Source organism: Sinocyclocheilus grahami, unplaced genomic scaffold (assembly GCF_001515645.1).
Source record: "Sinocyclocheilus grahami isolate Dianchi unplaced genomic scaffold, SAMN03320097.WGS_v1.1 scaffold2351.1, whole genome shotgun sequence".
NCBI classification, from domain to species: domain Eukaryota; kingdom Metazoa; phylum Chordata; class Actinopteri; order Cypriniformes; family Cyprinidae; genus Sinocyclocheilus; species Sinocyclocheilus grahami.
In genome coordinates, this window is record NW_015507530.1 from 46,474 (window position 1) to 60,034 (window position 13,561).

At 38.6% G+C, this 13,561-nt stretch overlaps 1 long non-coding RNA gene and 2 pseudogenes across 1 annotated transcript; 2 read left to right on the forward strand and 1 right to left on the reverse strand.

Annotated features, from left to right (window-relative positions):
* Window positions 1-7,362: 7,362 nt before the first annotated feature.
* Window positions 7,363-7,655, forward strand: LOC107574812 (histone H4-like; annotated as a pseudogene).
* Window positions 7,656-9,933: 2,278 nt separating this feature from the next.
* Window positions 9,934-10,493, forward strand: LOC107574811 (histone H2B-like; annotated as a pseudogene).
* A 1,958-nt stretch (window positions 10,494-12,451) lies between these two features.
* LOC107574813 (uncharacterized) lies at window positions 12,452-13,090 on the reverse strand. Its single transcript, XR_001607735.1, has 3 exons — window positions 13,057-13,090; window positions 12,811-12,921; window positions 12,452-12,601 (listed from the first exon to the last, which is right to left on the reverse strand). It is a non-coding gene; the product is annotated as an uncharacterized lncRNA (long non-coding RNA).
* Between the last annotated feature and the right edge of the window lie 471 nt (window positions 13,091-13,561).

Sequence of the window (13,561 nt, forward strand, 5' to 3'; positions counted from 1 at the left end):
ATTCCTCTCAAAATCTAAGGTGCATAAACTCAGATTAATGACACCTACGATCAAGCCGTTCCAAAAAACAAATACAAATTCTGTCCTAACTGAAGGAAAACAAGCTGACAAAAAGATTGAATCCAGTATTTGGTGATACCCGCATAATATGAAATTTACAAGCATTTTTATAGGGTTTGGATCAACCTGCTGGTTTGTTTCGTCTGAACTGGATCTTCTTACAGGGGAGATGAGAGAACAAAAGAAAGTTGTCGCAGATCACGATAGGCGAGTAACCGCGCTCGAGCAACAGGTAGTGGACTTACAGGATCGAAATAGGAACAGCAATCTGCGTGTGGTTGGATTGCCTGAAGGTTCCGAAAAGGACGACCCTATGGGCTTTTTGAAAAGATCGCTACCGATGTGGCTCCCATCTCTGGCGGGCAAAGAGATTGAAGTGGAACGAGCGCATCGCGTGTACACAAGGCTCTCCTCAGATCGCGCTAAGTGTACCTGTCACGGAAAACGAGGCTGGATTCAGGTGCGGGTTCAAACAGGTGCTTTATTGTACAGAGAATATTGACAAAATTATCCACAATAACATTCCTCTCAAAATCTAAGGTGCATAAACTCAGATTAATGACACCTACGATCAAGCCGTTCCAAAAAACAAATACAAATTCTGTCCTAACTGAAGGAAAACAAGCTGACAAAAAGATTGAATCCAGTATTTGGTGATACCCGCATAATATGAGATTTACAAGCATTTTTATAGGGTTTGGATCAACCTGCTGGTTTGTTTCATCTGGCCAGAGGAGAACTGGCCCCCGACTGAGCCTGTTTTTTTCTCCATTCTATCACCGATGGAGTTTTGGTTCCTTGCCGCTGTCGCCTCTGACTTGCTTAGTTGAGGACACTTCATTTTCAGCGATATCGTCAATTTACATTGCAAAAACCGAAAGCACTGAGGTTCCCTTCATTCACTTTAACTGAACTGAGTTTGGTTCTTATACAATATACTTTGTTTAAACACCCTAAGTATTCAAATTATTTTCATGGCCACTATAATGTCACAATTAAACCCTTTGCTGTGTTGTTGTGTTGTTATATAGCGCTTTTAACAATACAGATTGTGTCAAAGCAGCTTTAAAGTACCAAATAGGAAAATAGTGTGTCAATGCAAAAGGACAATAGTAAACACTCAATTTTCAGTTAAAGGCAGTTCATCATTGAATTCAGTGATGTCATCGTCCAGCTCAATTCAGTTTAAATAGTATCTGTGCTATAAAAGGACCCAACATTATGTTGTCAGATTGTGTACATTAAGTACATTGCAAAACAATAAATTTGTTGTTTAAAAATACACTTTCTGATTGTCAAGAATTAGTGGAACATGTTCTTATGTTAATGTACTGAACAACAGCTGTGGTTTTTCTGCAAAGAACTGGAGAAGAGACTTCACACATTCGCTAAAAGGAGAGAGACAAACTTGCTAAAAAATTGTGAAAAGGTGTCTCAGAAAACAGAAGTTAGTTCTGAGAACAGTCTGAGCATCATTCTTTAGCAAATGCTGCTTGTTTGACATACTGTTTATTGTAATGAAATTCAGACGTTTTTAAGTGTGATTTGAACATCCACATTTTTTGGGGGGGGCACTAACATGGATAATTCATTTTCAGCAAGAGGGGCAGAAAGAATTAAAAGTGATAGATAAACTTCCGTTTAACCAAATTCTCTGAGCCTCTAAAGGAGAGTTTATTTAAAGGTACAATATCATACAACAAACTCATATTTACACACATACATCTGATTTAACTGAACTGCTTAAAATAGGAAGAATGAGTATCACATCATAAGCAGCAAAAGCCCATGACCACAGGGCCTCCATCTTTCACATGCAGGACAGATAAATTAATTTTCTCTGAAATTCTGTATCTGATCCACACATAACATCATCACACTGAATCTGAACAATAAATAATACGATAAACAGCAAGACTGTGGATTCACAGACCCTCACACAATCATTCTTTATCTTAACTAAATACTGTTAACAACAGGAAAAACAAAACAAAACTGAAGATAGAGTAGAATGTAATGAAATACTCACAGAGCATGAGAGACCCCATACTGACACATTAACAGACTGTTAACAGTGATGCGTGCGCTAAATCAGACACTTCCTGCGTTTCACAGTTCAAGAAGAGATGAGGGAGGAGACAAAACTCTACACAGAAATACATGAAGAAATAGGAAGAAAAAGAGATCCATTATAAGACATGTTCTCACACTTTTGTTCATTCACGCTGCCAGAGCCGCACACATTACAGACAGACCAGTGAATAAAGTAAAATCATGAGGTGAATAATGTAGGTTTGTTCATGTAAGTCATGCTCTTATTTGACTTATCCTCACGTCAACAGTTGCAGCGGCCCGGTTAAGCCCTTTAAGCCTGCTCTGGGGAGTTTTTGTGTATTTTCGCCTAAATTTGACATACCCAAATTCAAATGTTTACACTACACACATACAATGGAGGAAATTTAAAAGAAAATTGCCATTGTATAGAAAACCCTTTGAACTACAAAATATGATTGTAATTCTTGTGAGGGTTTGACGTCACTTCCTGTTTGTTGCTGCCGTGTGGTTTGAGTTTGAGCTCCGTCAAGTTTTTTGACAAATGTTGACTGTCTGAATGAACCTGCAAGTACAAGAAAAAAAAAACATTATTTTTCAAAGCAGTGTTTACAGAATTTGCCTCACCTGTCAAACACTTTGTTAATAAAACGTTATATACAACATCTGAACGCACCTACAAGGAAGGTACATAATTAGTTGATAACCCATCATATTCAAATTATTAAAGCTCCATTTTTTACAATGCATTCTCAATCAGTAGAGCAAAATGCTGAAATAATGGGTTTGATTCCAGGAGCAGTTCTACAGTGAGTGGATATCCGGGGCTTAGCCCAGAAACATTAATGCATGTATCAGAATACACGGGATACACTTCAAATAAAATAGGCTATGCTGAAATTTACATTGGCTAAGTGGCTTAATTTTTTATTTTTTATTTTTAAAGAGACAAGCATAATTAATTATCATTTGCACTTACAAATTGCATAAATAATATTACAGTGTTCCCCACAGACTTGCACTCTATTTGTGGCGGCATACATATGCAAATTAATTCTCTGCCAGCAGGAGGCGCTGTTGGAGTGGTAGAGAACGAGGTTTGCTGTACACAAAGCAGTGCTCCACTCACAAACGCTGCTTTATCAGACATTACATGCAAGAAGAAATGACATCCAAAATTGTCTGAAGACAGTCGGTTTCCTTCAGAAATACAGTGATATAAAAACACCCGCACCGGGTTTCGATTTTGAAACGTGCAGTGCTCGTTTATTCAACGTGTGCTTCTTTGTATGACCCCATTGGGTTTGTTGCTCCTTTCCTTTTGAAAGGAAAGTGTATTTTACTGGAGCTGTGTCGTAGAAATATTGGATGGGATGATCCTCGGCCTGATGACTTATTCCTGCAGTGGAAGGAATGGAAAAGTAGTTTTCATTGTCTGAAAGATTTCAGCATCCCAAGATGCTATCATCTGCCATTTTTTGACACCATTGTCTGGACAGAACTGCACCATTTCTCAGATGCAAGCAACCTAGGCTATGGTGCATGTTCCTATCTGAGGTTCAAGAATGACAAAAAGTATTCTTGTAGTCTTGTAATGGCTAAGGCTCGAGTCGCACCCACAAAGATCAAAAGTATTCCAAGACTGGAATTGTCTGCTGCTGTAGTTTCTGCCAGGATTTTGTGAGTGACTTTGTGACGTGACATGTGACCAAGTATGGTGACCCATACTCGGAATTAGTGCTCTGCATTTATCCCATCCAAAGTGCACACACAGCAGTGAACACACACTGTGAACACACACCCGGAGTAGTGGGCAGCCATTTTTTGCTGCGGTGCCCGGGGAGCAGTTCGGGGTTCAGTGCCTTGCTCAAGGGCGCCCCAGTCGTGGTATTGAAGGTGGGAGAGAGCGCTGTACATCCACCCCCCCCACCTACAATCCCTGCCAGTACGAGACTCGAACCCGCAACCTTTTGGGTTACGAGTCCGACTCTCTAACCATTAGGCCACAATGAGTGTTATGTTAAAGGCTGAACTGGAAATGAAGATCGATCAAGAGTACTTTTGGACTGACTCGCAGGTTGTACTAGCATATGTTAACAATGAAGCAAGAAGGTTTCACATGTTTGTTGCAAATCATGTTTACATTTCAATAGCATGTGGCATGTTATAGTTCTGCAAATTCAACCAATGTCTAACTGTTATTCTATGAACCAGTAACAAGACACAGCCTTTGAAGATGAGATAAAAGGCTGTATGTTTACAAAAAATATATCTTAATAGGTTTGAATTTGATTCAATAGCGTGTATCAAATTTTTCTTATGAATGTAAAAGATATATGGAAATGTGGTTGTATGAACCAGCAACAAGACACACCCTTTGAGGTTGAAATGTCAGACTCTGTGTATTTTAAATGAATGTATTCACATTTCTGAATTTTAAACTCAGTCGAAGCAAATGCAATGGGTTCCTCTAGGGGGCGGCGTACTGCACATTTTAATACGCTTTTTCTTTTTTTGTAAGAAATTATACTCTGCCTCGACCCAGCTTCCACTCCAAATTGTGTATTAAACTATGCTCCTTTCCCTACAAAGAGCTTAATTATCATAGAGATAGTTCTTTCCGATCTTAATAATATGTAAATGGTACCGCCGGAGAGAAAAAGAATTTGATCGTCTATGATCCAGTAACAAGACACACCCTTTGAAACTGAGATGGAATACTGTATGCTTTAAAAATGAATGTGTTAACAGGTTCAAATTTAATTCAATATCGTGCATCCTGATTTACATATGATAGTAAAAGATGGCTGTAAATATTGTTCTTTGAACAAGTAACAAGACACATCCCTTGAAGTTTAGATATCAAACTGTGTGCATTCTAAATTAAGTTATTTACATTTCTGAATGTCAAATTTGGTCAAAACAAGTGCAATATCTTCCTCTAGGGGCGGTAAACTGCACAATCTTTGTAATGCTTTGCAAGCTTTTTCTCAATCGTTCCATTTCAATAACTTTTGTTATGCTATAGTTTTGTGAATAAAATCAACATCTAAATGTTCTTTTATGAACCAGTAATAAGACACAGCCCTTAGATTCGAGGTGTATTTTTTTATACATTTCACAAGTGAAGCATTTAGATGGAATAATTGTGCTTTTTGCTCTTCGTTTTGCACTTTGCAGACGGTCCCTATCCTGCACTTTTACATTATAAGGTCTATCAGTTACAATACCTTAAGGCAGATTAAAACAAATAAAACACATTGTGTGTTCTCTTCTACATTTGAAAACAATTATAACACATTATGTTTCTTGTCCTTGTGCTAAATCGTTAAAGAACTATTGAAGATTTCCGAGGCTGAATCTCTGACAAATGTCAAACCTCAAACGTCGAACCAACTTTATATCGGTGTCTCTCACTGCCCTGAAGAAAGTGCTCACTGCCGGTGGCTACGGTGTGGAGAAGAACAACTCCGACAACAAAGAGCCCCAAAAAAAGCAAAGAAACCAGCGACTCCTAAGAAAGCAGCCAAGAGCTCTAAAAAGGCCAAAGCAGCCAAACCCAAAACGGTGAAACCCAAAGCAGCCAAAAAGAAGTAAATCATCGATCATCTGTGGTTTATCAGAACGGCTCTTTTAAAAAACCACCCACTAATTCATAATAAAGAGCACTGATTACCTGTTCAATGAGGCAAAATAATGGTCTTTAAATGTGCCATAGAATGCATTGATACAATATTTTAAATTGTTCTCTGATATCTACATAGAAGGCATGTGGCTTAGGTAAGGGCAAAACATCTCCAGAAAGGGTTTTACATGTCCATTTACAACCCTAGGATTTGTCTCTAGAATGAAATGGTCTCTTATTACCTTATTTGGAAGGGTCATGAATAATAATGTTGAGCTCTGCTCTGATTGGCTGTTTCGCAGTGCGGCTCAATGTTGAGCTCTGCTCTGATTGGCTGTTTCACAGTGCGGCTCATTTCAGTAGCTCACACAGCAGGAAGGAAACACAGGGACAATATATGTTTCAATGCTTTCAATACTCGCAGTTATATCGTTGGGTAACTATACTGTATATAAAATGTGGACATCAGGGAGCCGCTATTAATATGTGGGGCATTGGAACTGCTTTCGAATGCACATCATTTTACTTTCACTTTCGAGATTTGCGATCGCACGTGCTCTGTGTAAACTACAGCAGCAGTACTTACCACACATTTTACAAGATCAGATGCTTGTCAGTGGTGCTCAGGATCTGTAAATCCTTCGCCATCATCCTCAGTCATCTCTCCTTACTCTGTTTATGTGGTGAGATCTAATGTAGCCTACTGTAATGTAACCTGCTAGCAAGCAGCTAACCATGTCCCTTTAGTCAGTAGCTCGCGTTATTTTATCAGAACGTGTTATTTGCTTTCCGTGCCTTTCTGAATACAGACACCAACCCATCCCTGCACTTCACATCCGCTGCACAGCCTGCAACATAACATTTATTTCCATGATCTGCCATTTTCGCTGTTGTCCTCGCTTGTTTCTTCACAATAGCCAAGTAGATATAACTGCAGATCGGAGATCTCCAAAAAAATCTCCTGTCATGGCCCTGCAGGAGTCTAGCGAGTCTTATTTGGTCGGTCTGTTTGAGGACACCAATCTGTGCGCCATCCACGCCAAGAGGGTCACCATCATGCCCAAAGATATCCAACTGGCCCGCCGCATCCCACACGCGCTTAAACCCACAGCCGCTTCAGCCGCACAAACCCCGAAGCCTCTTTTAAGAGCCATCTCAATGTTAATATGAAAGATGATTTCCTTTAATCAGTTGCTATGAACGTGCAAACGATTAGAACGGGTCTGAACTGTAGTTCATCAGTTAGGATAAATGATCAAAATGGTAGTTTTACTAAAGCACGTTAAAATAACATGATAGGTAGACTGTGTTCTAGGTGGTTTTAAATCTAAGTTGCTGCTTTTAACGGAATTAATGACCTTTTAAGTTGTCAGAAATACTTGTATTGTTATACTATTAAGTTTAATAAAAAAATATAAATGTTATTTAAACCCTGTTTATTTCCACAAAGGATTGCAAGACAGAACTGGACTCAGATTAGACTTAACGAGTGACGTTTAGTTGAGAACCGCCCATGATCCTGGTTTCACCGAGGTCCTTTAGCGAAGTATAAACTAACTTCACTGCTTCTTCATTGTTATTCTCCGATTGTTTTCGTTTGTGTGAGTTGAAAAGACAGTGGCGACATGTCTGGGAGAGGAAAGGGCGGGAAAGGAGGCGCTGCGCCACCGGAAGGTGCTCCGGGATAATATCCGGGCGTCACTAAACCTGCTATTCGTCGTCTGGCGCACCGCGGCGGCGTCAAGCGTGTTTCTGGTCTGATCCATGAGGAGACGCGCGGCGTGCTGAAGGTGTTTCTGGAGAGCGGGATTCGTGATGCTGTGACCTACACGGAGCAGCTAAAAGAAAGACTGTCACCGCCCTGATGTGGTGTATGCGCTGAAGCGACAGGGACGCACTCTACGGATTCGGAGGCTGAAGGGGTGGTCACACTAGACTTTAAACATGCAAAAAAATTTCGGATGTCGCTACGAATATGGGCGGGAGCAGGATATGACATCACGCGACAAGGTTTCCCCGCAGTTTTTTATTTTATTTTATTTTTTTATTGAAGATATAGGTTTTCCCTCAGTTACCACAACATGGATTCAGATGTGCTTGTACTGTATCTTTTGCGACGGCGTCGAAAGCGTCTGGAAAGGAGAAGGCTGTGGGTTCACCCTATTATACGGACTGGGAATGAGCGGGGAGAGTTCCATTCTTTAATTCAGGAGCTACGGCTGGATGAGGATCGCCACAAGGAGTACTTTCGGCTCTGTCATATTTTATTACCCTTTTTTAAACTATAGTGAATAAACTGTATTAATGAATGAAATGTTCAAGGTGTCTGAATAAATTTTGGTTTGACTGTACATACATACATACATATCATATATATTAAATTAAGTGCTGTAGGTTTTTACCTTTAAATAGGTCATTTTATAAGTTCCTGTGGTGTGGTTCAAAATTAATTTTAAAATGAGTCTGAAAATATAAATATATAAAATAACGAACAACATTAAGTAATTTAATAATAATACACTTGAGTATGGTAATAATATTGTTCTCTCTCTCTCTCTATATATGTATATATATATATATACTAAGCAATAATAAAATTATAAAATATGTCCGCATTCAAATGTACCGTCTGATTTGTATAATCTTTTAAAGAAGTATGATATAAAATAGGACGCTGCACTATGGCTAAAATTAGCGCTTCCTCCATTTTTGAATTTCTGTACAGAGAGGTCACGCAGTGACGTATCGATCTTCTACTGGTCACACGTCTTCACGTGATGCGAATTCGCAGGTCAGAGTTCACCAAACTTGAACTTTGGAACGCAGCGAAATGCGAAATTTTTCGCATGAGCTTGCGTTAAAATAACGAACAACATTAAGTAATTTAATAATAATACACTTGAGTATGGTAATAATATTGTTCTCTCTCTCTCTCTATATATGTATATATATATATATACTAAGCAATAATAAAATTATAAAATATGTCCGCATTCAAATGTACCGTCTGATTTGTATAATCTTTTAAAGAAGTATGATATAAAATAGGACGCTGCACTATGGCTAAAATTAGCGCTTCCTCCATTTTTGAATTTCTGTACAGAGAGGTCACGCAGTGACGTATCGATCTTCTACTGGTCACACGTCTTCACGTGATGCGAATTCGCAGGTCAGAGTTCACCAAACTTGAACTTTGGAACGCAGCGAAATGCAAAAATTTTTCACGCAAGAGTAAAGTGGTGTGCTCCACTTGAAGATCGATCGGTGTATGACATCAAAGTACGGCGAGAGAAAGCATAAGGAGACGTCCGCGCTCTCTTATAGCTCTCGCAGTACTTTGATGACACACCGATCGGTCTAAGCAGCGCTGCTTCAAGTTGAGCGCGGGCCATCAGCAGAAAAAGAAAATAAATAAAACAGTAAACAGCCAAAGGACGTAGCTTAGAATGGGAGATGGATTGGTTTGTGAAAGCGAAGAGAAAAGCCATAGATGAAGTCGCACAGACTCAGGCAGGTGCTGGTCATTTAAAAGCTAAATGCAGAAAATATGAGGAGGCATATCTTGCTCTCGGCTTCACTCACCGTGTCTATACAGTCTATGAACCGGAAGCTAAAGTTGTGCGTCGCAAATCATTTGAACTTTGTGATTCTCTCTATGCTATTTTTCAATGTTTCAAGTGATGCAGGTGTTTTGTTTTCCCTGTAGGTTTTTTTTTTATTAAAAAAGCATTGATTTTTCACAATGTTTAATTCAATTATTTGGTAGTCTGAGGTGGGATGAGGATTCGGGAAAGTGGGGCAGATTTTTTTATAGGTTTAAAGGGGGGTGCGACCACAAAAATTTGAGAAGCACTGGTCTAAAGTTAACAGACAGTGTTTAGTGCAGTGCACATGTTTACATATAGGCCTGGCCTACAGAAAATAACATTTATGTTTAATCTATCTATAATAGTGTGTTAGTCATACTATACAATGATTTATAGCTTGTCTTTGTTGAATAATACAGAACATAAAGAGCTTTAAAAAATAATCGCATATTAAATCGCAAATATATATAGGTAAAAAATATTGGTAAAAAAAAATCGCAATTAGATTATTTTCCAAAATTGTTCAGCCCTAGAGGTTCCTGAACAAAACTAAACCCCAGCGGCTCTTTTAAGAGCCACACACGACTTAGAACACGTTTCCGAATAGTAATGTTATTTAATATATTTTATAAAAAATTCACTAAGAGCGCGGGTGAAGCGGGGAAGAAGCGCAGGAGCTCCAGGAAGGAGAGCTACGCTAGCTGCGTGTATAAAGTGCTGAAGCAGGTGCATCCTGACACCGGGGTCTCCTCCGAGGCGACGGGCATCATCAACTCTTTCGTCAGCGACATCTTCGAGCGCATCGCCGGTGAGTCGTCTCGTGTCGCTCACTACAACAAGCGCTCCAGCATCAGCTCGAGAGAGATCCAGACCGCCGTGCGTCTGCTGCTGCCGGAGAACTGACCAAACACCCGTGTCTGAGGCACCGAGCCGTCCCCAAATACAGCAGCTCCAAGTACAGCTCGTCTGATCTGAGCAGCACACAGAGCCACTCATACTGTCTTTAAAAGAGCTTGATATTATGTTATATAATCTCTGGCTAAATTAAAAGCGCTCTCCTTGTTAGTCTTCGTAGTGATTGCTTAAAATAGCATTGTGTGATTTACAGTGCTTTTTTTCTTCTTTGCTGTGAACATGTTATAACACTTGTGTAATTGACTGCTAAGGGAAACCGATAAACGTTTCATTGTCTTAGTTTAGCAGTTTTTTTTTTTATTTTCGTTTAAGTCAAATAGGGCTGTCAATCGATTAATTTATCAATCGCATCCTTTTTCTGTGATTTAATCGTGATTAATCGCACACTTCAATAAGCGTAGACCATTTATCTTGTTTCAAATGTTTATTTTGTCCTCATTTAAACGTTTCATTGTCTTAGTTTAGCAGTTTTTTTTATTTTGGATTAAGTTGCAAATAGGGCTGTCAATCGATTAATTTATCAATCGCATCCTTTTTCTGTGATTTAATCGTGATTAATCGCACACTTCAATAAGCGTAGACCATTTATCTTGTTTCAAATGTTTATTTTGTCCTCATTTGCTATGTCCAGCAAAGTAAACCAAAAGATTGAAGGGTGATTCTCAAAAATCTGTATTTTCTGCAAGCTTTTTTCAAGATAAATTTAGATGACTTTCCAAAAAAAGGACACTTAGAAAGTCCAAAAGGACAGCAAGGAAGCAAATGATGTAAGGAGCCCATATAAGCACATATGAAAGTATGAATTTTATAGTATGTGTACAGTGCAACACCAAAGAGCTTTTTTACATTTTAGATTATTGATGTCTCTGTCTCAGCTTTTATTGACAATCAGGTTAAAACTGAATAAAAATATATCTGGGCTGAAATGCCATTAGTTTGAACATTTCTAATCCATGGGCCTGTATAAGAACTTATAAACTGCAGTAAAATGTATTTATTTTTATTTAACAGTTTTGTACGGACACTAGACCATGCGTACGCACTCTTTTACTGGAGTGAGCGAAATAATGAAACAAAGGTTTTACATTTGACATACACAATTAGATTAAATATGACACTCTCAATAATGAAGTTAAGCACTGAAATTTCATGAAATTATTATCCAGAAATTACAACATTTTTAGAAATATTTTCAGTGGATGTGCTGCTTTCGAACAATTGTCCTGTGGTATGTGATTTAATGTTTTAATCACAGCGAGGATTGCTTGCCGCATGACAATTCCACTTTAAATTGTGTTCTAAATAGCAAAACTCATGTTCTGAGAGAATACTTTTATAATAATGATATTAATGATAATAATGATATTTATAATAATGAATAATAATCACTGATGTGAACTTGATTCGTCTGATGGCTTTGGAGCATAGACGGTAACGACAGACATAAGGATGAACTCGTTGATCAAACGGTCCATTGGCTGGTTTGAACAGGTTTGATGACAGTACTCTAGAACCTCTGTTCACAGCTGTGTCGCGCACAGACAGCAGCCTAATGATAACCCCTTTCCTGCTCTTCCCAATATTGTGACAAACACCATATTTAAAAGATAGAATTTGAAGGAAACTGTAAGATATGCACGTTTTATTTTCCAATTATTTTATTGACTCGGTGAGTCAGGCAGTTATTTGCACTGCAAAAAAAAAAGGCCCATCTCTTTCCATTAAAATATAGGCTATAAACATTCTAAAATATATGTTTACTTTATAGGCAAAATTGCATACATTTGAATAGCAATATGCTACTCCAGAAGCATTTATAGTATGTATCTCATATTTTCCTGACATATTGTGCCCTTAACTGCGTTAAACATGGTGTCACGTGGATGAAATATGCATGGAAATGATATGCAGATGACATTATGAATATTAAATCTAGGCGTTGTAAGCTCCATATATGGCTATTTCGGGGAGGAGACGGGGTGGAGGTTCATGTACGCACAATCTTCCGCTGACTGGGTATTACAAAGGGAATATTTCACAGGTTCTGGCGTACGCATGGCTTTATAAATCTGAAAACATTTGTACGTACGCAAAATCTAGCTTTTGTGAGTACGCACACATTTAGGATGAAATCTACATAAAGTTTTATACATGAGGCCCCAGGAGAATTAGAAACACTAAATTGTCCGTATGTGTGAGAGTGTGTATGTTGTGTGTCTGTTAGTCTTGCGAGTTTCCCAGCCTTCAGTCTGAGGCTCCAGCATCCTGTGACTCTATACATGCGGTTTGAAGAATTGATGAAATCAGGTTGAAGTTTGTTCCTCTGTTACGGCATACTGGCTTTGGTCTTCAGTAGATGTAACTGACACACACACACACACACACACACACACACACACACACATCATTCACTTTCACAATTCAGTTTGACACTTTCTGTTTTGCTTCCACTGCAGATGCTGCTTATGAATGACCACCATCTGTTGTAAATATTGATTTATAACATATCAAAAGAGAAAGAGTAAAGGCCTGTCTGTCAGTGAATGTGAACAGAAAAGACAGAAGTTTTACCTCTCGCTCTGTAGCATTTGAACAGCAGCACGACTGTCGCCAGCAGATACGGACAAGCTGCCAGAAGAAAACTGAGGATGTTGAAGACAGAAATCTGACCTGAACGTGACACTCAAAAAAAAAACAGAGAAACAAGCACTTATTGAGCATCACTGCAGATCTCCTGAAGGCTTTCAAAAAGTTTATTATTAAGAGTATATTGTCATTTTAAACAACAGGCAAGTATTTCTCAAAGTATTAACTAACCATTAACAGACAGATTTATCCGGTTACTCTCCTGTGATGATTTTGGTCTCTCTTCTCTCAGTCCTCTACACGTGTACTGATCCTGATCAGACTCATTCGCTCCTCTGATAGTGAAAGTGTCTCTGTTTACAGTGTAACGATCAGACGTCTGTAACATTACACTTTTGTCTGTGCCTTTATACCACTCATATCTCCAGCTACTGTAAGTCTCAATCACACAGGTCAGATTGACTGTCTGTCCTGTGAATACACTCTTTGGTGTCACAATCAGTGTAGATCTGGGTAAATCTGTAAAATAAAAAAACAGATAAATACCAGATATGAAATATGAATACGATGAAGTGTTATTTTAATCTTTACACATAAAATCTTAAACTTTACATTAGGGCTGCCCTCGACTAAGGATTTTTTGACTAGTAGTCGTTTTAAGCATTAGTCGACTAATCACACTTTTAATAATAAGCCATTTAAATCATTATAATGAGCCTTTAATTGCCTATATAGC